Genomic DNA, 26,607 nt, shown 5'->3' on the forward strand with positions numbered 1-26,607 from the left:
CCGCGCGCGGACCTGGCGCGGTGGGAACTCCGGGCGGAGGGACGCGCGTGAGTATCGCGGCTCGGCCTGGGATGCCGAGGTTCCCCGAAGTGCCCTGGGGGAAGGCGCGCCGCGCTCCCGGGCGGCCCACGCCAACAACAAGCCGGGGGCGAGACGAGTCGTGTCTTCCAGGAGGCAGCCAGCACGACCGTCCGTGGTTTCCTCCACCGCAGCCGAGGGAAGGGAATCCCGCGTGCCTGCCGGCATTGGCGTTGATTAGTCACACCTGGGAGCCCGCCGTGCGGTTGCTGATTGGTGGGCCAGGGCGTCGGTGGAGGAACCCCTAAACGACCCCAACACCCCGAGAAGCTAACTGCCGCAGACCCACAGCCCCGGAGGCTCGTGGCGGGGGCGAGATCGCGAGTCGCCAGGTGACTGTACGAGTCAGACAGTCCGCGCGTTCCCCAGCACCGGCGCCCCGGCAGCGCCCGGCAGACGCGGGCGGTGGCGGCGCGCTGGGGAGGGGGCGCCGAGCGCGAGACCTCCGAGCACGTGCGCCGCGCGTCGGGCCGCGCCCGCCTTCCAGCCCTGCCCTCCGAGGGTGGCCGCGGGAGTGAGGACGGGGCTTAGCTCTCCACGTTTTCCCCTTTTTAAAAAATCTGCTCTGTGCTGTGTGTCGCTAAGTTGCCTCAGAATGAGAATCCGGAGTCTTAAATTGCCTCTTTTCTTGACTAGTACAAACCATCATCTCATGGTCATTTGTTTTAATCCAATTGAATTATCCCTCTGTTGGGAGAGCAGGAGCCTGGCCAGGAACTCACTCACGTGGGCCGGGCAGACAGCCCCCCCACCCAGTCCCCCACCGAGCTGCATCGCCAAGTGCTTTTAATTTATGGAGAAATAGATCTTGGTGACCTTCTCTTAAAAAGCAAGCAACAAACACCTGCTTTTCACCAAATTAGTCAGCAAATGGACTTGTTGCTGTGCCGCTGTCTTGCTGCTCAGTACTGAGCCCAGGGCAGCACCCCTCACTGTTTTACAGACCTCAGACCCCAGATAACTTCATTTCCTTTAGTAAGTTAGGAAGTCCCCACTTCCCAGCCTATCGTGTGATTACTAAGGATCACTCTGTGTAGCAGAGCTCTTACCATGATAAGAATTACTGGTGTGTACTAGGAAGACTGTTGAGCATGCCCTGTAGTGTACAGGAATACCAGAAGGCAGAACTACTGCTAGGAATCTGCACTAAACTATGAGCAGTGATGGGTTAAGAGAGATGGGTGACAATGTTGTCAGACACTTGGTACTCATATACTGTTCTGTAGAATGGGAACATCTTTTTACAACTACTTAAAGATTAAAAAAAGAAAAACTATACGCAGTGTCTTTACACTACTCCATTTATGAAGATGATATACATTGATGTCACCAGTAGAGTAGGGAAAAGTTCTTTTCAGTTGACTTTCTTTAGGGGGTCTAAAGGAACTCTCTCAGGGCTGGGAAGGTGACTCGGTGGTAGAGTGCTTGCCTTGCATGCATGAGGCCTTGGGTTTGATTCCTCAGCACCACATAAGCAGAAAAGCTGGAAGTGGTGCTGTGCCTCAGGTGGTAGAGTGCAAAAGGAACTCTATAAAGAGTTTTTGTCAGTCATGGAGCCTGAACTTTGGGCCTGGGCACTGTCCCTTAGCTCTTCAGCTCAAGGCAAGTGCTCTATCACTTGAGCCACAGCGACACTTCCCATTTTCTTAGTGGTTTATTTGAGGTAAGAGTCTCACAGACTTTTCCTGCCAGGGCTGGCTTTGAACTGTGATCCTCAAATCTCAGCCTCCTGAGTAGCTAGGATTTACAGGCATGAGCCACCAGCTCCCAGCATAAGTGGAATTATTTAAGTAACTTGTTGGAAATGTTAGTTATGCTATGGGTTTCTGGTAACACCTCCAAGCTCATAGGCTGACAGTTAAACTTAGTTGCTTTGAGTTCAGTGGTAAGTTCTCATGGGAGGTTACTTCTTGGGATCCTGTAGACAGCTGGGGCAGTTGAAAAAGCCTCTCAAGTGGTGGGAATGGTAAAACATTTGATCAAATCTCTATAAAGCCTGAATGATAATTCATTTTAGATCGGCTTTAGGCTCACCTAGAAGTGTGACAAAGCTAGACGTGTAAGGGCCTTCATTTCTCAGAAACTGAGGTGTTTTATAGCCTTTTCTTCATTTTAATCTCTATTATCCTGAGAGATGAAGGTATTTTAGCCCTGCTATATTGTTGGAGAAGTAGCCTCAGCCAGGTTACATAAGCTGTTTCAGATTTCACAGCTAGTTAGTTTAGGTTAGAATGAGCATTTAACGTTTGTTATTCTTCCCATGTGGCTCCGGTTACTTCTAGAATTGTGTTGATTTTTGTTTTTTTCTGGCACAAAATGATCCAGGGAGATTCTTGGTTCAAAGTAGATTTTTAACTGATTTAAAAGGTCCTCATAGCCCCAGTGCCAAAATCTCAAAGTTCAAGGAATGATATATTTACTCAAAAACTTGCGGTTTTCAAATATTAACTGAGCAAGCCCTACACTAGATAGGCCAGTTAATCAAGGAGGTTGTCTTGGAGCTGCCCCTCGTTGGCTTTTTCCCCCCACTATCTTCCTGAGTTTTTAATGTCTTCTTCCTGATCCTCACAGTGTAGATCAGATTTTCTTGAGGCAGAATAAAACCAAGAGCTACAGCTGAAGATTTCCGAAGCTGAGTCTTCTCTGTGTGAGGGCAGGCCTGCAGTGTTTTATAAGCTTCGTGAAATGTTTTAAGATTTATGTGCATACTTAGGCTAGTGTTAAAGTTGTTTGTTAAGAATAGGAAAGTCATGAAAAGCACACTCTGTTAGTATTAAAACTTTGCTTGGTAGACAGATGAGAAAGGCCCAGTGTGTCTCAACAGGGGCAGTAAAATCTGGGAGAGTGTATCTGCCTCTGTTAGCATGTCATGACAAAAGAGAACTGTTCCACCTTCATAGAAGACCAGGAACTATATTATCTCTTCCGGACTGGTATTGCACACTCTCCCAAACCCTTAACCCTCTCTCTATCTTAGCTTCCAAAACAAACATGCATCAGCCACTCCTCAAATCTAAGTCCTGGCTGCTTTAAGTGTCTAGAGTTCTTAGAAAATACCTCTAATTGGGTGCACAGCTCAGTGGTATTTGCCTGTCATGTGCAAGGTCCTGGATTCACTCTGAAGCACTACCAGAACAAGCAAATGACACAGAAAGAACATAATCTTAGAAAAATCATGGAAAGCAGGTAGTTAAGAATGGTTAAGGTCTAAAAATTAAAGATTCAGAGTTTATGTTGTTGTCTAGCAGAATTGTAAAACACAGTTTTGATTATTTAGAGAAAGAGATGAGGGCTGGGCATCATGGCACATGCCTATAATCCCAACACTGAGGAGTCTGAGGCAGGAGGATTATGAGTTTGGCCACCCTGTCTCAAAGGAAAAAATAATGGTAAGGATCGGTATGTAGCATATATGTGCTAAGGATTATCCATCTCCACTTACTCTCATTTCTTTTTTTATGGAGGTATTGGGCATATATATCAGGTCATTATGACAGATAGGACATGCCTTAGTCACACATTTCACCCCTCCCTCCCTCCCTCCCTCCCTCCCTCCCCTCCCCTCCCCTCTTGAGATAAGATAGATCTTGCTGTGTAACTCTAGCTGGTCTCCAATTTGCAATCCTTTTGTCTTACTCTCCGAAGTGCTAAGTCTACAAATACCACCACGCCCCACAATATGTGTCTTCCTTTCTTAAGGTGGAAAATGGGGGTTGAACAGCTGTATAGATAAAGTCTTATTTCTTAGACCCAGAGAGCATCCAAGATCATCACAGTGATGTCAGCCTTGAGCAGGGTGCCAGCAGTGCCCTTTATAAGGGCACTTGATACAGCTGGGGAAAAGCTCTTTACTAGAGATGGACTACTAAGGACTAAAAAGTGATAATCCTACAGTTCTTGAAGCACTGCAGTTAGTGATTAAAAGCAGAAATTCTGGAATCTGACTTCCGACAATTTATTGGAGCACTGTGTACCTCAGCTTTTCTTCATTCAGATAAGAATAAGAACATTTATAGGGCTGTTGAAGATATTGAAGGATGATAATTCAGTAATCCAGATGAAGTGAGTCGCATAGTGAATTGCATATCTTCTAACCATGTGTTGTTGCTGTGGCTTTTACTATGACTATTTTCAGCATTGCTATGTACATTTTTGGGTTTGTGTTTAAATTCATGTCCAGCATAAGGTTTTGGATGGAGTCTGGAAACTGAACAGTTGTTTGAAAGCACTCGGTATGTTCCACCTTATTGTATGCCAGGACTTGATCCATACCGCCAGGGTAGTAAAAAGTAGGCATGGCTACATTCTGGCTTCCATACAGATCGACAAGTTCTCTATTTTGACATGTACTTTCCTTAATGAAGCCATAGGTCCTCCTGGAACTGGGATTTAGGAGAGCTTGTTCTTGGAATAAGAACTAGTTTTACTGGTTTGATCTTGGGCAAGTAGCCTAACTTAGTTCTTCTCCCTAGAGTTCAGTTTTACCTTTATTTTACCTCTTTTTTGAGAATACGTGTGTATATTCATTGTAGTGACTGGGGTTGCATTGGTGGGCAAAGGGACTGCTACACATTCTACAAAGCACAGGCAGTCTCTACAACAAAGAGCTATCCTTCTAAAATGTCAGTAGTGTAGAGGTTGAAAACCCTTGGCTTACTAGTCCAGTGTAGGTGTTTATTTGGATATTCATCTTTGCTTCAACAGTTATTGCCAGGGAGTTTCAAGTAGTTTTATGGAAGAGTCTTTGAGAATGAGTGCACTCTGGAGTAGAATGCACATTTTTTGTTGTCAACAGTATGGTAAACTAGCATTTGCTTCATTCCCTCCAGGAATGCATTGCTGCAACTCAGAAGTCAGATAAACATATGCTGAAATCTCAGCCCTCTCAGCTTCTCTGCTGTGTGATTTGAGGCAAGTTTCACTTTATCAGTGAAAACTAAATCCCTATTTCATAGGATTTGGAGGAATAAACAGGGAATATGTGTGTGTGTGTGTGTGTGTGTGTGTGTGTGTGTGTGTGTGTGTGTGTGTCTGTCTCTATATAGAGACACACAGAGTATGTATGTAGCATAGTACTAAATGATAACATTTTTATGTTTTGGGGGATAATGGAATTGAGTGGTACTTAGTAAAATGTGAGATTTAGAAAGAGAATAGAAAAGGAGATTAAAAAAACGAAGGACTCTTGCCTTTTCTTTAGAAAGGATGTAGTCTCTGAGAGATAAACGCCTTGGGAGATGTTGCTTTGGGAGATCCTGTAGGAGAGGATTACAAGAAGCACTCAGGAAAGGAGGCAGTTAAGTTGTGTAAAATTAGTCTAGATCTCACCAAGAAGGAACTTTTTGTTTTGGTGCTGGTTCTGGGGTTTGGGCTCAGGGCCTGGGCCCGGTCCCTGAACTTTCTTATTCAAGGCTAGTGCTCTACCACTTGAGCCATAGCTCCACTTCTGGCTTTTTGGACTTTCCTACATGGGCTACCTTCAAATCATGATTCTCAGATCTCATGCTCCTGCATAGCTAAGATTACAGGCATGTCACTGATGCCTAACAATATTAGTTTCTTAATACTTTTCAATGTCTTACGACATAACACATCCAGTCCAGTGCAAGGTGTCTGTTTTGTCATTGTAAGTGACTCCTGTGCCCTCTCAGCCTCCCTCCTAAAAATAAAGCAAACCAAATATATCTGGAGAGCTCCATGAGCCCTTAGTTGGTCCCCTCTACTACCACTGCAACCTATAGCATCCTGTGGTTTATCCTTAAGAGTGAAGGGTGTGACCGTTGTATGTGATGGGAGTTTGATGGGAAATTCCAGTGATCAGTCAACCCACTGTCTACTCTGTGCAGGGGAAGTGTTTCATAGTTCTGCTTGCTTTCCCATTAACAGATAATTCTCTGGCTTAGGAAATGGCTGTTGCTCATATTGGATCTTTGTAGCTAGTGATTTGAATAATGGGTTCACTTGTAGTTTTCTTTCTGACGGTACCTGCTACATTTGAACTAAATTGTGGAACCCTGTACTACAGTGTGATTTGAACCAGCAAATGGAGCCAATGCCAGTGTCCCTCTCTCCCGCAACTTGCCTCTCTGTGTATGGGCACCTGGAAATCTCTGGAGTGGTGAGGAGAACTCACACCTGGCTTGTCACAAGAATGGTGGAGCCCTGGGAAGCATTGTTGCCATGGTGTTAGTGGCATGCATAGTGGCAGTCAGAATATATCTGGGAAACATATCATGCAGACTAAGTCCTGTGAGCATTTGGGGGACCTTCACTAGGTTAATGGTTAACCTCATTTCACTCTCCTGATTATACAGAAAAAGACGGTTATGTTGTACCTCCATGGCTGCAAAGTGTACCCATGTTGTGCAGGTTGAGGGATATTGGCAGAAAGCGTATTCCAACAGAAAATCCTGAAAATGGGTAAAATCACATTTCTCTATAGAGTCAGAAGCCAAGAGTTTCATTTTAACGCCAAGTTGGAAGTCAGGCTAATAATAAAGTTAAAGAAAAATGAGGTAAATTCTAATTTAAAATGATACCAATGGTTACAGCTCTTGAGATCTGATAGATGAGTTCTTTCTGTTAAGTACAATAAGCTTGCTTTGGTCTTGGGTTTCTTACACCTGGTTTTGACTAAGTATGGTCAAGAAACAATCAAAACAAATGTCAAAAAACATCAACACAAAATTAAAATCCTTGTGTGTACAGTATACAGCTCAGTTGAAGAGAAGAAACTCTCAATCCTTTATTATTGCCAGTGTTTAAATCATTGTGTGATCTTCTGGTGTTAACTTTGTGAAAATACAGTATGTCTCCCAAAATAGCAAATGGTGCCTCCAGAGCCAGTGTACCTAATTTAAGTGCTAGAGTGAAAACTTAAGATACGTTGAAAGGTGGCATGTCTTTAGCAGAAGTTAAGAAGTGCTATAGAAAAATGAACCAAACATTGTACCATGGTAGAATGCTCGACTCCATACATTCTGAGCATGCAGTTTTTCCCCAACAGTTGTGCTTGGAACCATATGCCTGTGGGTACCAAGGGTCTACAGTGTATTCCATCACTTGGTTTTCTCAGATGTGGATGAGACTAGAAATTACTATGTGCTTATGTGTTTGCAGGCTGCTTATATATTTACAAGGCCCTGAACCACAACTTTGGCAGTATATGGTTATCAAAATCTCATGTTCTGGACTGGGCTGAATCAACATTTAAAGATAAAAATAGATTTCTTGACATTTTTCTAGTGAGTGTACCACTAAAAGGCCCAAACTCATTCTAGACTGAGAAGATACAATGACATTTAAATCAAATGGAACAATATTCTCCATTACGTATTGTCACAAGTCTTTATGTTTACCATTGTTTTTGAACCATTTAAGCTTGGCATTTCATGAAGTTTTTTTTTTGGTCATGGAGCCTGAACTCTGGGCCTGGGTGCTGTCCTTCAGTTCTTCAGCTCATGGCTAGTGCTCTACCATTTGAGCCACAGGGCCACTTTCGGCTTTTTCTGGTTACGTGGTGCTGAGGAATCAAACCCAGGGCCTCATGCATGTGAGGCAAGCACTCTACCACTGAGCCACCTTCCCAGCCCAATTTCATGAATTTTTTAAAGATAGGATGTGCATATGCCCTTCTTTCTTCTGGTCTGTATTTCCCTGTGAACTGATTAGCTTCTAGCCAGATGTGATACGTGTGTCCTTGTAATGAATGCATCGCACAAAGCTATACAAAGTGAGTAGAGAGATAGTGATATAGTGACTTTCAGGGTAGCATTATAATGTGGCTAAGGTTACTAACATGCTACTCGGAAAGGACATTTTTTATAGAGAAATTTAGAGAAATAAAACCTGGAGACTGGAGCAGGAGAGCAAGTTTGAGAGGTTAGCTTGGTTTGTTCACAGAGAAGTTACTCTGTCCCATTAGAGTAGCAGCAGATTTCTTCACATATCATGCTTATGTTAGGTCTGAGTGTTTGAAATCTGACTAGGTTCCATACTTGACTTAGAAAATGGGCTTGCCCTTATCAGTGAGCTGTGCTGAACCTGGTACAGGGCACTCAGGAAGCCACACACAAAAAATATTCTGTTCCACACTTACTATGTATCCTTTTGTTTATAATTCAGCCTCCTCATACTGAAGCTGTGCTCTTGGGAGATACACTGATCATCAGATACAAGCAATATACTTGGCTTTGTTTTGCACACCAAAATATTCCATTGGCATTTTAATGCCACCTTTAGTGTGATTAGCATGAACATTTTCTGATCATCATATTTATGAATTTGCAATAGGAAAGGCCAGTCTTGAGTGATGGTGAGTCTACCAAGAAGATATTGTCCTCCAAGGGCCAGCTGGCTTTCCCAGGATTGTTTGTCTTCATTATGAGCACACTTCTCTATCTGAATTGCAACACAGTGTGATAACCAGTGGAATACTGTAATACAGTTATTTTTTTTAAATTCCAATTTAAAAAATGTTGGGAAGAAAATGAATATCACTGAATGTTTATCCTGAAAATGTGGTGTTCCGTTCTCATGTAAACACGAGTAAAGCAAACTAGATTACATTGTTGTAGTTACAATTACAAGGTAAACTAACTCCTACTTAGCTAGTTGCATATCCCGTAATTCCCATGTAAACTGCACAGTTACCAACTACACAAGTCCCTAATCAAAGCAATTTGAACCCAGAATTTGGTAGATTTTTAAAAAAAATTTTAGTGTGGTAAAATAAAATTGCTAAGATTCTTAGAGATTTGTGGAGTATACTTTTTATTTGGATTTCAGGAGAATAGATTTTCTAAAAATTCTTGGGTATTTGGGTCCCAGAAGCTGTGGTATATGTTTAAAGCTTTTATAAGACCATCTTTTTAAGATTATTATTCCACTGATGAAATTGCTTCCTGAATTTCTCTACTGTTGAATGTAAATGAATTTTGAACTCTTTGATAAGTATTGGTCTTGAGACCTGAGGCTCCCCTCCTTAGATTGACTTTTAGGAGCAAATGCTCAAGACAATTAGGAACCTGATTCATTTGCTTTAATGTGTCCATGTAAAGGTCAAAGTTATGAAATTGAATCTTTCTAACCTTGAAACTAGCCATCAGCAGTCTATACCAAGGGAATGCCTTTTAGCTACGGCAGAGCCACAGTGGAAAGAGATGTGTCCAGTGAAAACCATGTATCCCCCGTGAGACCCCCAGGAAATCCTCTTGGGGAAGAGGGTGAGGGATGGATTAGGGAAGTTCCATAGGGGATAAGTAGGGGACTATTCCCCGTAGGTTGAAGAATAGAAAAAATAAAGCAAGTATCCCGAGATCAGTCTTTTTAACACAGCATCTCTTCTTATTAGGCCTGGACTCTGATCTCTGCTAGACTGTTGCCATCAGAATGTTCCCCCAATCCCTTAATATTTAGGCTACCATTGTGTTCAGATGAGATTATTAAGAATTTCTTTACCGGGATATCGAGATTGTGAGCTTGTGTGTGTGTGTGTGTGTGTGTCTGTCCATGTGGTGTGAATTCAAAGCCTGGTGTTGTCCCTGAATTTTTTCAAGGCTAGAGCTCTACTACTTGAGCCACAGCTCTACTTCTGGAGTTTTTTGGGTGGTTAATTGGAAATTTCTTGCCTAGGCTGGCTTCCAACCACCATCCTCAGATCTTAGTCTCCTAAATTGCTAGGATTACAGGTGTGAGCCACTGGCACCTAACAGGATAGGAATTCTTATATTTTAAAGCTGCTAATGGAATGAACAAAAGAACTAATAATACACATTGCTTCTCTGAGCACACATTCATTTTTGCAAAGCACAGAATACTTGTAGCAGTCTAAGTCCTTAGTAGGATAACTTCTGTTATATGGTTGCTGTCCAGAATAGTAGCCACAGGCCACATGCAGACATTTAAAGTAGTTAAAATTAAAAATCCCATTTCTTGGTTGCACTAACCACATTCTAGGTGATGGGTAACCACATGTGGCTAGTGGTTATTATATTGGGCATAATACTTGCATGCTCTCAGAAAGTTCCATTCAACTCTGTGTTATACTTTGGCTAAATAAGGGAATTTCTTTTCTTAATGAACTTTCTTATAAATAGGAAGATAATTCATCCAGAAGTTCAGCTTAAAAGAAAATATTGTTATTGTTTTCATATGAAATGTTTTTCCACATGCTCCTGTAGTAGGGGCTTAGTTGCCAGATTGTGAGCTTTGGGGAAGTGACCTTATCAATAGGTAAATCCCTTGATGGATTCATAATATGATAGGAGGTGTTATAATGTTGGGCCTGAGGCCTACTTGGAAGAATTAGGTCGCTGAGGATGGGATGGGAAAGATTGTCTTATCTCTTCCTGGTTTCTATGAGGTGACTAGCCACTACCACACATTCTTGCTGCTGTGAGGTTCTGCCTCAATACTGGGACACAAACACAGACTCAAGTGACCACGGATGGAAACCATGAGCCAAAGTAAATCTTCCTCCTTTAAGCTGTTTCTCTCTAGTATTTGTCAGTGACAGAAAGTCTGACTAACAGGTATCAAATCATTGCCTCCACTTTAAAGGAATTCTTACATAAATCCAAACATTTCACCTTTAACTCTGGCTCTTTCAGACCAAATGAAGGTATATTATTTTAGGTTTCTTCAAGTTTATATTTGAATCTTAGAGGGCTTGATGGTAACATTCTGTTCTTTTTTTAAAATTTTATTGTCAAAGTACATAGGGGCTACAATTACATAAGTAAGGTAGTGAGTACATTTCTTTCTTTCTTTTCTTTTTCTTTTTTTTTTTTGGTTGGTCACGGGGCTTGAACTCTGGGCCTGAGTGCTGTCCCTCAGCTCTTCAGCTCAAGGCTAGCGCTCTACCACTTGAGCTATAGCGCCACTTCTGGTCTTCTGGTGGTTTATTGGAGATAAGAGTTTCATGGAATTTCCTGCCCGGGCTGGCTTTGAAGCATGATCCTCAGATCTCAGCCTCCTGAGTAGGATTACAGGCATGAGCCACTGGTGCCCGGCAGTGAGTACATTTCTTGTCGAACTTATTACCCCCTCCCTTATTTTTCTTCCACTTTTTCTCCCTCCCCCCCCCTCAAGTTGTACAGATCATTTCCAACATATTGTCTTATGAGTGTTACTGTTGAATTGGTTCCCGCTTTGTCCTTTGTCTAACCATTTTGTTGTTCCCCTTCCTGTCCCTAATTCAGATTAACTGTATATACATTACCCAAGGTACCAAAATCAAATATCCCCTGTCACCAACAGGGGATAAACCATAGGGGGAAAAATACCACAAAAGAAAAAATAAATCACATAGTACATTAAAGACAACAACAAAGGAAAAACCTCTTCTAACTGGCCAATAAGAGCCTTCACAGGGCAAGAGCAGAAAAGGGGAATCTACTTTTGTTTGTAATAAAAGAAGTTCAGTGAAGTAATTTCCTCCGGTGGTGGTGAAGCAGGAAGCTAACCAGGACACATTGAAGTAATCAACAGACTTGAGATTGAAAGTAACCAGCAGATTAGCAATGCAGGCAGTCACAACCATTCCCAAGCTGCAATGACAAATGGAGGAGGCTGATAGTAGAGCTCCAGGCAAGAAAGAGCTGAAGCCACAGAAGAGAGAGCCAAAATGTTGGCAGAAGTAAGGTGAGAAATGCTCCTGGCAGCTTGACCATTTCTCCTTCAGAAATGCAGTTAAGCTTTTTTTGTGTGTGTGTGATACATAATTTGGAAGAAGTTAGATAATTTAAGGCCATGTAACCGAAATTCTTGCACTCCTTTCTATTTGTGGACATTGCTAAAGGGCTGGCAGGGAAAGGGAGTGTATCAGAAACCACATAGTAGTTTGCACAGGGAAAGTTTGACATAAAAATTATTAATTATATCCAGAGATTGGATCTGTGTTTAATAAGAAGAACACAGAACTCTAGAAATAGCCATGATAGAGAACAACCACCTCCTGTAGGACTGATATATGATAGAGTACCTAAAGAAGAAACCAAACTCCTGTGATCCAAGTCTTGATTTAGACCCTGTAGAGTGCATGGATGCCTTAGCAGACTGCATCAATACAAAATGATTGTGGTGCCACACCATTGGAACTTGCTAACAGCCAACCTTCTGTAGCTTATCCAACTATCCTTTGTAAGAAGTCAAGGAAAACCATCACAAGGAGAGATTTGCTGGAGGCATTCTACTTCCAAAGTGTTGAAGGCAGGTTCTAGAGAAACTGTACATGCAGGAGCTTGTTGAGTATGATACTAGTACCAGGAAGACAAATTTCCTGTCTTCCACAGTGTCTCTCCAGCTACTGACAGAACATCATGACAACTATCGAATGAAAAAAATACCTAAAGGGCCTAGATCAGTTTTTGTCAATCAGGCAATTAGAGGTGAATTTGTATCTGAAAGGTAATAATAAGTTAATAACTGACATGAAGAATCCCTTCTTCCCAGGTTTTGTTTTGCTTAACCAGGCAATTTCATATAGTGCATATATTTTTGTGTGGGTTCTCCCTAGTGATACTTCATTATTTCCCTTAGATTTGAATATCTCGTGATTTTATTCCTGTGTCATCCATATAGTGAATTCTCACTGAGGGACTGTTGAGGGTAAAATTTCTTAGTTTTTTTTTAATTGTTGTTAAATCAGGAATTAGAGCTGCATTTGTGAAATGTCATGAAGCTAGATGACAATCCAGGTTTCTTGTTTAATGATATGAAGATTCATAGCACAATTGAGTTATTTCATGTGAAATAATTCAGTTTGAAATTTCATCTCTTAAAGTTGATATTTGCCAACAGATTTGTCAATACTTTGTCTCAGATTATGACTTGATTTGTGCAAGGTAGGCTTTTTAGTTGATTTTGTGAGTACATTTCTTTACTGTTTTATGGGTTGAGATGATATGAGTACATTTCTTACTGCTTTCTGGATTGAGATGATAGCAGTTGAAGATTGATTTTCCTCCAGGTTGTTTTCCACATTCCACAGCTTTGAACTGCTGGATTTCTTTGTGTCATTTTGCTCCATAACCCCATACAATGCATAATTTATTATATTGTTTCCAATGTTAGAAAAACAGCTTTATTCTTGAACCCATGTTGATATTCAGTCTATATTGCCTTCTTTTTTCTAGTTCAGGTCTTTTGTGTTGTATAGCTTCATCACAACTTTCCTTGAAAGCTTTAAACTTTTTAAGTATGTGTATATGTATGTATTTTGTAGTTTTTGATTAGATTTTTATTGACAAACAATATACAACAGAAAGAGATTGATATCCATAATCTTTCCGTCGGTTAACTTTGATAAAAATAAGTAAAAGCAATATTTGAATATTTACTTCGGAAGAGAAGGAAAGGCCAGGAAAGTAAATAGTTTTTGGGGGACACATTACTGTACTTTTCCAGCTCTTTGGTTTTTTAATTTTTATTTTTATTAAAAAGATTAAGAAACAAAATGCTTAAATAAGGATACAGATTGACCCATTGTAACAATGTGATGTACAAGACACTTTGTTGAAAACCAACTTTACAACTTCCGGGTGGGTGGGGGAGGGAGAAATTGATGTGGGGAGGGAAGGGGAAAAACAAAGGAGGAGGTAACAATGCTCAATAGGAAATGTACTCATTACCTTACTCATGTAACTGTAATACCTCTGTACAGTATTTTTACAATAAAAGCATATATATGTATATAATAAAAAGATTAAGAAAGTATTCTCCTAAAAAAAGTGATCTTTCCTATTCCTGCATATCAGTGGCATATGTGGCAGCACAATATTCCATTAAATGGATGTACAATAATTAATTTCATCATTACCTTTTTTTCAAGATAGTTAATAGTTGTAGCATTGTGTGTGTGTGTATGTGTGTGTGTGTGTGTGTGTGGCTATTGGATTAATTCATTATAGTTCCTTTACAAACGTCAGTGGCAAATCTTGGTGGCATACGTGCAGATTACAATTCTAATATCAGGAGTACTAGAGCCGAAAATAAATGAATTTGAAAACTTCTTGACAAATATCACCAAATTGTACTCCAAGATGTGTATTTTATTTTGTTCATGATTTGTCCAGAATAACTGTACACTTTTTAAAGAGTACAGTGATGTTTTGCTGTATGTATTTGTAATAGTCAAATTCAGGTATCTGCCATGCCATGTATCAGTCCTTTTTGGTTAAGAACATTCAAGAATTTTCTAGCTATTTTGAAATACTCAATACAATATTGTGAACCAAAGTTGTATCTAACCTATACCCCCCTTCCCCTCTGGCCCCCTTTAACATTGTCTATCTTTCTTTAAAATCTCTCTTTATCTTATCTTGTTTATCTTTTATTCTGATTAAGGTTTGGCATCTTTGGTAGGTTCTTTATCCATTAGACTAGTCTATAAATTGCCTTCAATTTTTATCTTCAGTTTTTATCTTTCCCAATTTTCCTTTTTTTCTTCTCCAGACATTCTTATTTTTATCATATTAATAGGTATGAGCATATTCTAACTTTGGGGAATAAATCTCACTTCATATGCATTGCAATTATTTTCCCCATGTTATCTTAAGGCTTTTGACTTTTTTTTGTTTTTTGTTTTTTTTGGATCCGGTTGTGGGGCCAGAACTCTGGGCCTGGGTGCTGTCCCTCAGCTCTTCAGCTCAAGGCTAGCGCTCTACCACTTGAACCACAGCGCTACTTCTGGCTTTTTTTCTTTCTTTCTTTCTTTTTTTTTTTTGCTTATGTGGTGCTGAGGAATCGAACCCAGGGCCTCATGCATTGCAAGGCAAGCGCTCTACCACTGAGCCACCTTCCCAGCCCCAATTGAGGTGAGTTCTAAGATAACAGTATATTGTTTTGTCTCATTAATGTAATAAAACATTGAGTATGTGAATAGTTCACTTGTACCAAATATTGTCTGGTTAGACTTCTCTGTGTTCATCTCATTATCTGTCTAGACTGGCCAAACAGGTAATCAGGTCTGTATCCCTTATTGAATAGTGTTAGAAAAACTTGATTAAGAATGGATTTCTGTCCAAATTCCTTCAAAAAACATTTGAGAGCATTTTAATTTGCAATTAAGTTTACAAATGGCTTATTATAGTTTATGTAAAGAACAACTTAAACCAAAATCCAGGAAAACAGTAAACTAATTCCTTTCCCCCCCTTTTCTCTTAGCAGAATAGTTTGTTTGTTTGGTTTTTGTTGGTCATGGACCTGAACTCTGGGCCTGGGCACTGTCCCTCAGCTCTTCAGCTCAAGGCTAGCACTCTATCACTTGAGCCACAGCGTCACTTCTGGCTTTTTCTGCTTATGTGGTGCTGAGGAATCAAACCCAGGGCATGCATGCAAGACAAACATTCTACCACTAAGCCACCTTCCCAGTCCCAGCAGGATAGTTTTTTAAATAAATATTTTTTATTGTTATTATAAAGTTTGATGTACAGAAAGGTTACAGTTTCATAAGTCAGTTAATGAGTACATTTCTTTTTGGACAGTCTCACCCCTTCCTTTACTCTCCACCACTTTTTCCCTCCTGTCCCTGTCTACAAGTTGTATATAGTTTATTTTCAACACAGTAGGCACTGCTATTTCATTTGTTTCCCCTCTGTTCCTTCTTTATTTAAGTAGCACCATTGCAGATTTTAAAGATTGACAGACACTTCAAATAACCTGTCCTTCTATACTTTCATACATGTAGAAAGCCTGTTAATAGTATCCCATAAAAGGCTACATTATTGTGTAGCCTTATCATATGACATTACTATTCCTTGAAAGTGACAATAAATCTTAATAGCTAGTAAGATTAAGATCTCTTTTTCTTTCCATTTGACCTGAGCTGGAACATCTAATGGTTTTGTTTGGTCTGTATAGTTTCATGAAGGCAATTGGCTCAATTAATTTGAATTTGCTGAAATGAAGGTCTACAACAGGAAAAGTAGATTTGTTTTTGAGAAAGCTAATGATGAGCTTTGACTTCTGTTTCTTTCTGGACAGTAGTATTCAGTAAAAGATAATTGGACTCAGAACATTAGAGAACCTACCATTGTTGCTTTGCCAGTGATTGTGGCGCTTATGAAGCAGCCATTTCAATGCACACTGAAGAAATAATTGGTGAATGATGCCATTAATTAGGCTTTTGACCAGACAAATTTATTGTAGTTTGGTAATGGCAATTTTCTAAACAGTATGCTGGTGGGGGTTTGGGGGGAAGGTAATGGTTTAAATGTCTGCCAAAGGAAATCTTACAAAGGATATCTTGGGTCCAGTAGTTTTGTATCACTTTAATCCAACTTGCACCTTGAACTTTAGCTTATAAATCAAGTTGACTAAATAAGACTGATGAAATTCATTTGTGTATTTGTTTTTGACCTTTTTATGGGAGGCTAAATGAATAAGACAGTGGAATCAACTTTGAAAAATGAGTTTCTGGAAGTAAATGCACTTATGATTTGTTATGCTCAGGACTAGTCAGAGGGGAGGTCTTGCTGCTTTGAGAAAAACAAGTTGGCCTTGGAGAAACAAAACAAATGAAAAATAGGATTCTAATAGCAACTATGAAAATGTAAAATGTATATTTAAAGAACATTGCAGAAGCTTCTGCAAGGTGTAAGCTTCTGGTTAGATGGTGTAATGTTTTGGTTATTGACCTTATGGAGGAATGTTGCATTCTTCCAAAGAATAGAAACACTTGAGAATCAATCAAACAGAGGATTTACAGTCAGTGGAAAATAGACTTTGCTGTGTTTGGCTCCCATTGCTGCCATTCATTGGTAAGTGTACAAATGGAAATTTCTTGCTTCAAACATTGTTGGGTTTTTATTCGTTATTGTTGTTTTTGTTTGTTTGCTTTGGTTGAACTCTTGGCCTCACATTCTCGCTTGGCTTTTTATTCAAGGCTGGTGCTCTACTACTTCTAGCTTTTTTGCTTAGTAATTGGAGGAAAGGGTCTCACAGATTTTTTTCTGCCAGGGCTGCCTTTGAACAATGATCGTCATATGTCAACCTCCCGAGTCACTGTATTACAGCTCCTACCTCCAAAGAATTTGAAAAATAAAAAATAAAAATTTGGTACATAGCAGTTAATCAGCAAACATGTTTTTCCTTTAAGATGTCTAGTATTGTGAAGATTAAGATGGTGGCCACTGGCAAATATTTTCAGGAACCAAGTGTGCATGGGGACACAGGCCAATGTAGAAAGAGCGAGGTAGATTCTTACTCTATGTTATTAGAATCTGACCATTAGTGATTTCTTTTTATTACTGTCTCAAATTGACCCTAGCTTAGGTTGTATATCTCAAGGCAAGGCCACAAATCCCATTGAGGTCAATTATTAGGTAGAAGTGTTTATGTTGCAACATTTGTGTTTCAGGAGTCTCCTGCCATTGGTCTGGTCACACATTAATTATCGCCATTGTAAGGCAGCTCAGTTGCTGGGCAGCGAAGTTGTAAAGTTGGTCACAATACACTGAGCTAGGCCTCTGGAGAGTTTCCTGCCCAGGTGCTCTCCGGCCTTGGTGTGGCCTAGAGGGAGTTTCGCTACATCAGTATTGGCCCTAAGATAGGATCTGAGAACTGTCTAGACTTCAGTTTGCCTGGTGAATTCTGCTCACTAAGTGGTACTGCACGTGTTTTTATACTTCTAGCTTTTCCCCTTCAAAATTAAAGCACTTTCCATGTTTCCTTTCTTACTAATAAGGTATTGTACACGTGAATGAAAACTAACAGAGAAGCATACTGAGTGGTGATATCTGTATTGTACCTTGAATATATAATATGCTTGATCTGCATAAGCCATGGTACAGGTGTTTAATTGTTTTTAATTTGCAAAGGTAGAAATCTGCACCACAGAATGGTGGAATAGTTTGTTTGAAGTCTTATAGTAAGCAACCAGAAGAGCTAGGACTTAAGTCTAGGCAGTCTGGCTCCAGAATCTCATGACTACCATACTGAATTTTTCTCTATGGACAGTTGTAGTGGACATAGTAAAACTGACATGCATATATTCACCTTCCCTCATGACTGGCAACCATGCTAGTACCTTGGTGTTCACAAATGCAGCTTCTTTTCTTGCCCTTTTCTGCCCTATAGGGTCAAGCATAATAAATTTAGTGTTTATCCAAATATACACATAACACATTGTACATACATGGATAATCCATATGCATTTCTCAGATATCCTACTAATGTATGTGCATTATTCTATTAGGCACTTTTTTCCACTGTGTATACTAAACGTATTTCCCTATGTGTCATTAGGTATAATCACTTAAGACATTTTGTAATTGACTTCATATAGGGTTTACTACTTCTGTAGGATGGCTGTTCATAAAATATTGTTTCAAGTTTCACCATCATTTTCAGGGGTACATATATTTTATAGTATGAAAATATGACTGGGCGGGAAGGTGGCTCAGTGGTAGAATGCTTGCCTTGCATGCCTGAGGCTCTGGGTTCAATTCCTCAGCACCATATAAGCAGAAAAAGCCAGAAGTGACGCTGTGGCTCAAGTGATATAGTACTAGCCTTGAGCTGAAGAGCTGAGGGACAGCGCCCAGGCCCAGAGTTCAAACCCCATGACCACCAAAAAAAAAGAAAATATTATGATTTAATGAATTCCTTCTTTTAAAATTCAGATTATTAGAAGGTACAGGATGAACATTTCAAATCTCAGAATTTGAACACATCCTTATCCAGTTACTTTCCATTTACAAAGTTTAGATGCTTATCCTGTTATAAAAATCTTCATTGAGAGCCGGGCGCTGGTGGCTCACGCCTGTAATCCTAGCTACTCAAGAGGCTGAGATCTGAGGATCACAGTTCAAAGCCAGCCTGGGAAGGAGAGACTGTGAGACTCCTATCTCCAATAAACCACCAGAAAACTGGAAGTGGTGCTGTAGCTCGAGTGGTAGAGCGCTCGCCTTGAGCTGAAGAGCTGAGGGACAGCGCCCAGGCCCAGAGTTCAAGCCCCACTGCCGACCAAAAAAAAAAAATCTTCATTGAGGTACATTTTTCATAACATGAATCTTTTTCAGTGTGTGATTCAATATATATATATTTTAATTTGCTGTCCGCATGACTCCGAATGGTGTCTCCTCCTCTCCTCTCCTCTCCCCATTCACCATCCAGGGCCGCAGGAATACCAGGATGGGGGGAGTTGATGCAGTAATTTTTAGTAAGTATACTGAGTTCTACATTCAGCACAAAAGCCAGTTTAAGTCAATGAACCAATTATATATATATAATACATATGTTACATATATAATGTACAAGGGGTTGCAATTTAGCTTGTCCATTGCATCTTGATCAAAATCACCCCTTAGATCACTTCTGTGGCTCCCAGAAGTCCTCCTTACTCTGTTAGTTAATCCTCACTCCAACTCAGCCCCAGCCAACCATTCATCTGCTTTCTGTCTTGTGATTTGCTTCTCTTAGATATTTCGTAAACCCTGTCACATTTTAAGAATTGTTATCCACGAGGTTTTGTTTTGTTTTTCATTCTTCTGAATAATTTGGCCCAAATAATTTGGCTAGAATTGTTCATTCTATCAGGGCTGAGTAGTATCTTGAATAATGATATTTGTATTTCTTCATTTCACAGAGCATTTTTACACAGACACAAACTGCTTCTGATTGTAAGCCTTCCTCAGTAACACTTACATGTTAAAAATGAACTGTTGCCAGGTGCTTAGTGGCTCATGCCTATCATTTTAGCTACTCAGGAGGCAGAGATCTGAGGAGCTCAGTTCAAAGCCAGCCCTGGTAAGAAAGTACATGAGACTCTTATCTCCAATCAGCCAGCAGTAGGGTAGAAGCAGAGCTGTGGCATGAGTGATAGAGTGCCCGCCTTGAGTGAAAAAGTTCAGGGACAGCTCCCAGTCTGAGTTCAAGCTCCAGTACTGGTGCACCTCCCCCCCAAAACTGTTAAATGATGCTCAGCTTAATTATTACTTGTATTTTGTTGAGGTGGTCTTGTGCCTTGTGTCCACTTGGCAAATGCTACACCACTAAGCCACATCTATATAGCTCATTGGTATTTTTTTCAGGGATGCTTTCATTGTCACGGTTACTTCTGGCTGCGTATGTGAACTGAAAATGCACTGGTTTCAGAGAACACAGGTTATCAGGACAGAGCATGAACTTGCTAGAATCTTGCCCTGTGAGAAGTAACACGAAAACCTTCTTAGTGATAACATTCCACATCTGATTTTGATCTAGAGTATTAAATTACTTTGAAAAGTTACACAACTCATTTGGACTCTGTAGTTTCAAAACAATTAAAACTTTTAAATGATTATTTTTTTGCTAGTAGAAAGCATTTTAGATTAGAAAGCTATTCAAAAGTTTTTGAGGAGACTTTCATTTTGGTATTTAACAGTTCAATATCAGATGATACATTCAAGTTTTGAAGTCCTCCAATCATTCCAACAAGTAATTAGATTATACAGACTGGGCATTTATAGATCTGCCTAGAGTCTAGTTTTATGTGTTCTGTTCTGGTTTCCATTGAACGAATATATGCATATTACTTTTTAATTGTCATTTCAAGAATAATTAGTTTTCTTCTGCTTTTTAAGAAGCTCAGAGAGGATAGAAAAATACCCAAACAGCCCGGCCCGCCTCTCTTCTTGTTGAGGAAAAAAAATATGCAGGATGCTGTTAACTATATTTTAAAATGTTAACACACCAGTGTAAAGCTGGAGGATGGAAGAGAATGGAAAAATGTGTGCAGTAGCTCTTTGGCATGCATCTAGTAAACAGGAGGCAGCTCAGCATCATGTGCTGAAGGTGGACCAATAGGGTCAGCTCAATCCTGGGATGCCATGCCTCTTGGTGGTAGATTATATCAGCATCGGCCCTTGCTAGGTGCCCAAACTCATTTGTGTTTAGTGGCTTCTTTATAAATCAGTAATTACCACACAGGGGAGAAAATGCTTTCTTTTAGGGGAAGTAACAGATTTATCTTGACTACCTTTGAAACTTGACTGGTTGCTTAGGTAACAGCAGCTGCATTTGTTCATTTTTGGCAAGTGGGAAAGACAGCTTCCTTGATTTGTGTCATCTAAAGAGGAAAGCAAAGCAATATATAGCAATGATGCTGTGAACACAAAAGAGCCCCCCTCAATTTGTAGATGGGCAAGAAGATGTCAACATCTAAATACACTGACATTTTGTTCTTCTGTTGACTTTTAAAAACGGATGTTCTCTTTCATGAAAAGGAAGTGATCTGTACACAGAAGTGCACACAGTTGAGATGTTGGTAAAAAATCAAGTAACTGTATCTGCCTTGCCTCTTTCTTTTGGTTTGGTGTCATGACTGTTCCTTTTTCTTTAATAGCTAGATTGGGCCAACTGTACTTTGTCTTATCTGTGCTCTTCAGCATCTTTCTTGCTTCATTGTCCCTGTTTATAATATGAGATTCCAGACCATCTTGAATTTGGGAATGGCAGTATGAATAGACACCTGTGAAAAGTAGCCTAATTGGTCCCTATAGGACACCCTACTCTGAGTGACCTCTCAGTTTAGAGGTGCAGCAAATCATTCTGAAAGGGAGGGATGTCAGTAAAGATTGCAATTTGGGTCTCTAAATCTGGGTCTTAGGTAGTAATTTACTAGAAGCTAGTAGGTTAGGAGTATTCATCTAAGGAGAATGAAGAGACTTTTAATTTTACTCTATTAATTTTGAACAAATTTAGTAATATAAATTTGAATCTGGTGGTATGGGGAAATGAGCTCAGGACTTTGTGCCTGGCAGGCAGGCACTCAATATTGAAGGTACACCTTTAACCCCTTTTCCCTGGTTATTTTTCAGGTAGAGTCTCTCTCTATGCCTGGACTACTGCCCTTGTATTTGTGCTTTCTGTGTTGCTGGGGATTCCAAGAACCTGCCCCAAGCCATTGATTGAGGTGGTATCTGGTGAACTTCTTTTGCTCAAGCTGGACTCAAACCACAATTCCTTGATCTCTGCCTCCCAAGTAGCTAGATTTACAGGCTTGAGTCACCATAATTGGCTAATAATACAACTTTTATATTCACATTTTGAGTTCCCAATACTTTCTGCATTCTCGAGAACCTGTTAAAGGGTGGACCACTGATCTTCAAGTAATTGTGCATTTGTTCCATACATCTTTCTTTGTTACAGCCCTTGAGGTTGCTACTTTAGGGCGCCATGGGGAGGTAGAGACCCATCTACTGTTAAGCTACTTTTTAAAAATTCTCTTTTTGAGAGAATTTTGGGGCGCAAAAATTGGAGAAGGGAAGAAGTACTGAAAACCATTTGGGGAATGGAATAGGGTTGGTTGAGAAAGGACAAGCAGCCATAATTTGTGAGGAAACTGCTTTGTCTAGACTGTTTAATGCCTTGCAAGTCTCTCATTTAATCCTGTGAAGCAGGGAGGTGGTATCTGTGTTTTTATAAGAAAAGTGCTTTGAAAACATTATTAGTTTCCCAAAGTCTGAGTTTAGTTCTATGTGGTAACTTATTTGCTACAAGACTAACCTGTTCTTTGCTATCCCTGATTCCAAAGTATTTCCCCACTTATAGCCCAGAAGTATTTCTTGGTCTACTCTTAAAGTATTACAACTTACAGATACTGATTTTCTGAAATACAAACATCCTAGGAAGAAAAATATAGTTGGTAGTGTGAATTTGCCTTGGCCTCTTCTCTCCTAGGCTTCAAGCTGAGAAATCCCCAACTTCAAGTAGAGGACTGTACCTGGAAAGAAAAGAGAACAGAGCCAGTTGTTAAGTGTGGGCCACTGGAAACAGAACGGGGAAATCTAAGGTACTTAGGAATACTCTTCAAGAGATGGCCACTGTCAAAAGGGTAAGATTCTACCAAAGGCAAACATCCCCTGTTTATTTGTTACAGATTTACATGAAAGAAAGGAGAAAATGCAGTGAAAGGCTCCAGACCTTGGTTTTGTTCTTACTGTCAGTATAGTTGAGACCTGTTGTTGGGTGATTAGTTAATGGTAGAAATAGAAAATGATACCCCCCCACAAACATTAGAAATTAAATAATAAGGTTTTCCATCTCTTAGGTAGTGTCAAGTTTTCCTTTGAACCCTGGTCCAGTGATTTGTAACTGTTGGCATTTTGTTCAGACCACAACTGCAATCCCTCCTCTTCAGTATCTAGTTTTTTCATGTCTTTAAACTGGTACCCAAACATCAAAATTTTCAAAACATCTATTCCCAAATTCTTCTAAATTTTTAATGTCGCTTTTTCAAAATATTTAAGTTGTCTTCAATATTAATTTTATAACAATCTTTTTTTGCAAAGTCTTTAAAAATATCCAGTTTAGCTTTATAGAAATAGCAGCTCATATTCTTTCCATACTCGAATATCATTGACTCATTAATTAAATTAGGTAATGACAGAAACCTGCAGTAAACAGGTTTGGAAACAAATACAACTGTGTCTTGGTAAGCATTGCTCATGGCTGTGGGAGAGGAGGTGCTGAGCTTGTGTCAGCTAGTGCTAATGACAGGGAACAATTAGTCATCCATGTGCCTCTGTGGCTCATGAAGGGAACAACTGATCCAGGCTGAGGGGTGAGTAAAAATTGTTTGGGAGCATTTAAGCTGTAGAACTGTTTTATATTTGCTTCTTATTGCTTATAGGAACTATATATTAAATTAATCTCAGGGGCTCCATCAAAATATCTAACATAGTTTTTATTGTGAATTGTATCTTCAATTGTAAACATGCAGCATACTAATAACCACACTGCAATAGCCACACATTAGTTCTGTTAACTACCTTAACAGAAAAGGGCAGGCTCCTTTATAAAGAAAAGAGGTTACTAGGCTGGGAAAGTGGCTCAGTGGTAGAGCGTTTGCCTTGCATGCATGAGGCCCTGAGTTCGATTCTTCAGCACCACATAAGCAAAAAGAAAAAAGCCAGAAGTGGCGCTGTGGCTCAGGTGGTAGAGCGCTAGCCTTGAGCTGAAGTGCTGAGGGACAGTGCCCAGGCCCAGAGTTCAGGCCCCACGACTGACAAAAAAAAAAGGAAAAGAGTTTTACCTAGCTCCAGTGGCTCATGCCTGTACTCCTAGCTACTTAATTTAAGAGGCAGTCACATCATTAAGGTCAGTATTTTGTTTTTGTTTTTTTGGTCGGTCATGGGCTTGAACCTTGGGCCTGGACACTATACCTGAGCTCTTCAGTTCAAGATGAATGCTCTACCACTTGAGTCACAGCGACACTTCTGGTTTTCTGGTGATTAATTGGAGAAGAGAGTCTCACGCACTTTCCAGCCCAAGCTGGCTTTGTATCGTGGATCTTCAGATCTCAGGCTCCTGAATAGCTAGGATTATAGGCGTGAGCCACTGGCTTCCAGCAAGGTCAAGTGTTTTTACTGGTAAAAACACTGCTAAACAGTATGGTGTTGAATGAAAGCAAAAACCTGGGAAAAAACCCAGCTTACAGTGGGTGTAACAACTTAAAAGATAGAAGTCAAGGTTGACCTGTTTTAAGTTAGGCAATTAAAAGGAAGCTCTTTTAAAAAGTATGTTCTTTTTTATTGTTTATTTTGGTTACTTTTCTTTAACATAACCAAAGATGTATTTTTATTTCTTTCTTGTGATATCTTACATAAGAATTTGTCCAAACTTGTTCAGTGGTGGTAGAAAACTCAACGATATTGACAGTTAATAATATGAATGCAAAATAGCATTTCCAACTGGGTGTGAATCTTGAACAAGGCTGGACAATTCTGCTTTGTCTTTTTTCATAAATATGGTACAGATTGCATGATTGTTTCAGGGGAATGCTATTATTTACCCCACTTTGACTTTCACATTCCCAAGGTAGGAATGCATATAACTGGTGATGGGGATTTTGCTTTAGGCTATTTGAAAAAAAAAGAAACTTAAGGTGCCTGTACCCTGGATCTTCAGATTTAATCTATTTGCTAGATTTAGGCTGACATTTAGCTTAGAGGTGACCAAAGCAAAATTCAAACATCGCAGATCAAGCCAGGCAGTGGTGGCACACACTTCTGTATGCAGCACTTAGGAGGCAGAGGTCGGAGAATGTTAAGTTTGAGCCCTGGATAAAGTATACAATAAGACCCTGCCTCAAAATAAAGTCCAACAAGATTCAGATTACCCATAGATAGGAACTGGCCTGTTTCTAAGAAAAGCAAACTCGTTTTAAAAACTCAAAAGTGAAGTATACCATATATAATCTTTCCCATGAGCCTTCGCTTTTCTAGCTGTCTTTTATGGTATCCATAGAGACAAGAGGAAAGGTCAGGAGCCTAATGTTTGGCTACAAGTGCCTTGCTCTAGGCGTAAGAACTGAGCAATCAGTGTCCCTAGGATATATAAGATAAAAGGGAGTTTATCGGATGTGCAGGGTTTTTTTCTTCTTCTTTTTTTCTAGCATAGCAGTTTGAATTCAGGGCCTTCCTGCCAACAAAGTTTTGAAGTCATCTAGCTCAGCCAAAGCTGCTCTTACTTGAATCTCATTTGTCCATGTTTACCAACACAGTCTTTCACCTTTTTTGAGAGTAAGAGAAAAGGCTCACAGGCTCTGTAAATACCCTAGTCATTGTCCTCAGAATTCAGTGATTTCATCAATGCACTTAATCAATGGGGTACCAGTTCAGCAACCTAATGGAATTTCTAAGAATAGTGTCTCTTTCCTGACCTGCCTCCTTATCTGCTATTGTGGTATTTCTCAGGTACTTCCTACCTGTCTTGTCTGCTTCTAGATCTAGAAAAGAAATATGGAGTCAGGAAACACAGGATGAGTAAGCAAAGACAAACTATAGATCGATGTCTGTTTTCTCATTAAATGACTTAGAATGGCTAGAGAGAGCTCTTTGCTTTTTACTATCAGTCTGATGTAAGACATTATAGTAGATATCAGGATTTGATCTTTTTGCTTTTCTTTTCTCTGCTATTGTTCATTTGACCTGGTTTCTTTTCTTAGAGAAACCAGCCATAGGCTAGTGGGCAAAAGCCCTAGGGGCTGTGAGAGGAGCATGGTTAGGTTTGGGCTCTAGTAGTTGAAGGGATATTGTGTCAGTGGTCTGGTGAGAAGGTGATGATCTCCACCCATGTTGATGATGCCTGAGGTAGTAGAAAAAGCTGAGGATGGTGGCTCTTTGGCTTTGTGGTTGTGTGAAGTCATCAGACCTATTGTTTGATTGCATCCATATCCATCTTAAGTTCTTTGCTTTCGATTTTTTTTAAATTTTTCTAGTTGCCTTAAGTTTGTGTATATGTATTACTTTTTTAGACAATGGGATATATACCAGATTAAGTTGAACTATTTCATTAAGCAGTTTAAAATAAAGAGTGAAATGATAATCATATCCTTATCATTCAGTATCACACGCAGTTTTCTGTGATTCTTGTTCTTCTTTCATTCCCCTAGTTGGTTCTGGAGAGGACACTGTTTTAAAGCAGATATATCTTTTTTTTAATTTAATTTAATTTTATTTGTGAACATACTGTACAGAGGGGTTACAATTACATGGGCAGGATAATGCGTACATTTCTTACCAAGCATTGCAGCCTCCTCCTTTG

The 26,607-nt window shown here is 39.9% G+C and overlaps 1 protein-coding gene across 13 annotated transcripts in view; it reads left to right on the forward strand.

Annotated features, from left to right (window-relative positions):
* Nucleotides 1–26,607, forward strand: part of Sgms1 (sphingomyelin synthase 1) — a 248,832-nt gene that overhangs the window by 149,832 nt on the left and 72,393 nt on the right. The window contains exon 7 of one of the 13 annotated variants that reach the window (XM_013017178.1): nucleotides 22,741–22,894. The exons of 9 other annotated variants lie outside the window; for them this stretch is intronic. The gene's annotated coding sequence lies outside the window, so the exon portion shown is untranslated. Of the gene's footprint in view, nucleotides 1–13; nucleotides 48–389; nucleotides 417–22,740; nucleotides 22,895–26,607 lie in introns of those variants that run through there. 3 more of the 13 variants (XM_013017179.1, XM_013017185.1, XM_013017186.1) reach the window with 3 other exon arrangements.

Source organism: Dipodomys ordii, unplaced genomic scaffold (genome assembly GCF_000151885.1).
Source record: "Dipodomys ordii isolate 6190 unplaced genomic scaffold, Dord_2.0 Scaffold34, whole genome shotgun sequence".
Lineage (NCBI taxonomy): Eukaryota > Metazoa > Chordata > Mammalia > Rodentia > Heteromyidae > Dipodomys > Dipodomys ordii.